The sequence below is a fragment of the Vicia villosa genome, unplaced genomic scaffold (assembly GCF_029867415.1).
Source record: "Vicia villosa cultivar HV-30 ecotype Madison, WI unplaced genomic scaffold, Vvil1.0 ctg.000733F_1_1, whole genome shotgun sequence".
In the NCBI taxonomy this organism is placed as follows: Eukaryota; Viridiplantae; Streptophyta; class Magnoliopsida; order Fabales; family Fabaceae; genus Vicia; species Vicia villosa.
Window position 1 is genome coordinate 232,285 of NW_026705329.1, and position 4,725 is coordinate 237,009.

The window sequence follows — 4,725 nt, forward strand, 5'->3', positions numbered from 1 at the left end:
TATTCACTAAATAAAATTAAGACAAAATCTTCTTGTAATTTAAACTAAGTGGAAATTGAATTTTTATTATAATTAATTATTAAAATAATTTTTATATTTGTGATTTTTTATTATGATTTTGTAAAACTATGTAATTCGAAATTTATATTAAAATATGAATAAAGTAGTAAATAATTTTATTCTTACTTGATCTTTTTTATTTTAAATTTTTGTTGAATAATTATTAATGTATTTATTTTTTATATAATTATAATTGTTGTGTATTAGTTATAATTTTAGTAATTATTAATATGAAATTTATATTCATAACTTATAAATTATATCTATTTTAAAGTATTATAATTTGGGATTTTGGTTGATTCGGATATGCATATTCGAATTAATCAATATCCCAATTTTTTTCAATTTTTTCGCATATGTATATCCGAAAGAGCCTCTGACAATTTTTGGGGTTTTTTTGGATACGCATATCCTAATTAACCAAAATCCCAATTTTTTGGGGTGTTTTCGGAGATGCATCTCCGAATTAATCAAAATCCTAATTTTTTAGGTGTTTTCAGTGATGCATCTCCGAATGATATTTTGGAGTTTTTAAAAGGGATTTTCACCCATGAAAGTCTACAAAGAAATTGTCTAAATTTAAGTCTATTAACCATTCCAAAAGATCAAAGGGATAGTATTTTTTCAATTTTATTGTAAGAATTGTGGATACTGTTTTTTAAAAAAAAAAATTAAACTTACTATTAAATATTAAAAGGTTTATCATAAAACCAACATACTTTGTTATATATTTTGTAAAATGTATTGTTGATTTTTTTAATAATATATTTAAGTATTTGCAAGTTTATTATATTTTTAATTAAATTATTAAAATTAATAAAAATTTATATATATATATATATATATATATAATTGTTTATTATTATTATTATACTTGGTTATGTGAAATACTTGTTACTTTTGTTGGGTGTATTGGTGATACTTATGTGGTGAGATAAGTCTTAACTTGGACTTGAGAGCAGTTACAATATGACGTGGGGTATAGTGATGTTGATCTTGATGCAGTAATTCTAAATAAGTCAATTTGAAATCCACCACTCAGTGTAGGCCTCTTTGAGAGTTATCTTAGTTAACCAAGTAATTGGAACGACATTGTTATTTTCGACCTGAGAATCTGAGAAGTTGGAGACCATTAGATTTCATTTATCCCTCTTGACCTTTTTAGGATGTAGTGCAGAAACTATGAAGGAGTAATCCTAAAATAGTTGTTATGCATACTATACTTATAGTGACTGTATTCGCTTGTTTACTATATTATTGCAAGTTTACCATTTTGGCTTGTTAGGCATTAGTTAAAGAAATTATGATGTAAATTCTGGAAAATTACCTAATTCTCTTGATTACCATATTGTTACAAGTGAGCCTGATGTATATTCTACAGAATTATCTAATTTGCTTGCTTACCATCATGCTTCAAGTGAGTCTAATGTATATTATGGAGAATTGCCTAATTTTCTTGTTCACCATCATACTGCAAATTTGTCTGACGTAAATTTTGGAGAATAATCTAATTTATTTGTTTACTATTATGCTGCAAAAGAGTCTGATGTAAAAATAAATATATATTTAAAGTTGTACCATTTTTATTTTATTTTCTGAATTGCTTAATGAAAAGAGAATCAAATTATAAACCTACCGCACTTAAATTACTTGGAGAGAAAAACGTGCGATGCACGGGTGTAGTTGATTTATAAACATCCTTTAAAATTAGGCTTAATAACACTTTTTGTCCTCGTATTTTGATCAACTCACGAATCTGGTCCTTCATTTTTAAAACAAAACAAAGCAGCCCCTGTACTTGCCTAAAGTGTGTAAAACTGATCCTAACCCCCATTTTCACTCAAAAAAGCTGATGTGGTCAGATGTTTAATGAAGTGGCATTGCATATGTGGAAATTTAAATTATTAATTCATTAAAATAATTGATTGTAATTAATGTTTTAATTCACAAGTAAAATATCAACCCTAATCTCCTCAAATAGAATCAGTGTGCTAGTGTTCCTCGTCTGACCCTTCTTGTTCCCAGTCTCTCTTATTCTCGTCTCTGTGCTTATTCCATCTTCCATCAAGGACAACAATGGCTTCGAAAGGAAATTCAAAGTACTATTTCAGGTATCTGTAGGGTTTTTCTTGTTCGTGCTATGTGCTTAGGGTTTTTCTTGTTTGTATTATGTGCTTAGGTTTTTTTTGTTTTGTTTGTGATATGCGTAGGCCAAGTGAACCCCAGAGGTTGAGGCTACGTATCAACCATGGGGGTAGATTTATCATCTTCCCTGTCAAATTGTATGTTGAGGGTCTAGTTTATGAGATGGATGAAGCGTTTGATGTTGATTTTGCGAACTATAAAGACTTTAGAGCAGAAGTGCTACATCTTGGGTATGCCAACTTCAAGTGTTTGTGGTACCACCATCCAAAGCTATCATTTCAGACTGGACTTAAGCCTCTAAACACTGATGGTGACGTCTTATAGTTAATTTCAGATGCAAAAGGGTATAATGTAGTAGACATTTTTGCTGAACATGTAGTTGATATTCCTGAAATATAAAGTGAAATTTATCTGTATCCATAATTTGTGTGTCTTGTGTTTGCAGGAAGACACAATATCTGGCCACTTACTCCCACATTGTGCTACCCTCAAATGGACCAAGACTATGGCCAGTGACAAATACTGAGTACATTAATCCACCACTAATGAGAAGGGCACCAGGAAGGCCAAAAAAGTTAAGGAACAAATCCAATAATAAGGAAAGAAAACCTGGTGTGCTGCCAAGACAATTGAAGACAGTCAAATGCAAAAAATGTCACAAGTATGGACTTAACACAAGGACATTTAAGGGCAAAAGCGCTGCTGACAGGTAGATTCCCAAGGGAGGAAACAAGTAGAAGACAACAAGCAAGGCTAGCTCTAGTGGACAGCAGAAAAACAAGAAATAGAAAACAACTGCTAATGAAGTTGAGGTTGTTGTTTCTCAGGGATCACAGACTACACAACCATCTCAAAATTAGATGATACTTAGGCCTTTTATTTTGGTGTTTTGACTGTTAAATCTAATATTTTTCTGTAATGAAAATTAGTCCATATTTTGGTGTAGTAATGACAAGTAGATCACAGTCAAGTTATGTTTTGGTGTAATGACAATTCAGCATATATTGCTGTCATGACAATTATGTTTTGCTATATAATGGTTGTTTATGTAATGACAATTATCCTTCTTTATCTGTTATGGTTTAAATTTTGAAAATTAACACTATTCTTTTGCTGTAATGACAACTAATGGTGTAATCAACAACTAATTCATTGGAACAACTTAATTCAACAACTTACATTTGAAAAGTACAACATACATCACTTAATTCAGCTTCTAATCATCTAATTTAGCTGCTATAACAATTAACAACTAACTAAAACATCTTAATTCAGCTTCTTGACAACTAATTCAACACTTCTTCAACATAACATTACATATCAATCCCATAATGAACACTACAACTAAAATAACTAATCCTTGGCAGAACCTCAGCTTCTTTTTTCAAATTGTCATCTTGTTTCATCTTCAAATTATCCTTCTTCTTGTCTCCATAAATTATCTTCATTAGTGACAAAATCACCTCCTTAGTATGAACCGGCATTTCTTCATCATACCAGTTGAAGAAATTACACCCCTTTCGTCCCCGCAACTGAAATTCATACAGAAGCATCCATTAAACGAGTATACATAATCAGGTCCTTCAACTTCTCAAATTCGTACAAGAATAAAATTCAACCATTTAGATACAAACTAGTGTTTACCTTGTATAAACCACAACCATTAAACCTCCGCCCAAGATTCTCCTTCGTCCACGAGGTAGTGAGCGGCGAATCAAGGTCACAGAAGCAGCGAACCTGTCTTCTTCGTGACACGCAACTGTTGCTGGATACGGCATAAGAATTAGCTGACATGGAAGTGATAAAGGTAGAACTGAGAATGGATGAATGAACGATATAAGTGAAGAGAAGATTCAGAGAAATAACAAAGATGAAGAGGCATGAAGAGATGCAGAGAAAATTGAGATAGACGAAAGAGATGAAGATACGATTGGGATTTAGGGTTACTGAATTTAAAAAGATTTGTTTTTAATTTGATTTCTTTATTTTCTGAAATGTTAAACCTAATATTATTAATGACGTGTAAATGCAATATAATATTATTAATGACATGTAAGTTGTTAGACGCTGGCCTAAGGATCTAGAGGGGGGGTGAATAGATCTCACAGAGTTTTTCGGAATTATTTCGAACTAAGGCGAAAGCGGTTCTGAATCGACTTGCGTCTATTCCGGACCGTTATTGCAAGGGTCGTATATGTGACAAAACCACAAGATAATTGAGATTAACGATGAAATGATATGTTATCGAATCAATATGTTTCACTATAGAAAATCGATTAACTTCTGATTTGATAAACTTTGATTTGCAATGCAGTAATAGTGAAAGAAGCAAAAACAAAAACACTTGGTGATAATGATCAAATTGATGGTGATTCAATATGTGATGAATTGTGATGTTTATGCAAGTTCTTAATTCACAATTTTAACACTCGAATCGTTGATCAATTTGCAATTATAACCAAATATGAACAGAACGTAAATGAAAAGATAAAAGCGACAAGAACACGATATTTGTTTAGG

At 31.2% G+C, this 4,725-nt stretch overlaps 1 long non-coding RNA gene across 1 annotated transcript; it reads left to right on the forward strand.

The window, feature by feature from the left end:
- The first annotated feature begins 939 nt into the window (after window positions 1-939).
- Window positions 940-3,276, forward strand: LOC131630783 (uncharacterized). Its single transcript, XR_009292491.1, has 3 exons — window positions 940-2,171; window positions 2,271-2,549; window positions 2,651-3,276. It is a non-coding gene; the product is annotated as an uncharacterized LOC131630783 (long non-coding RNA).
- Window positions 3,277-4,725: the final 1,449 nt, after the last annotated feature.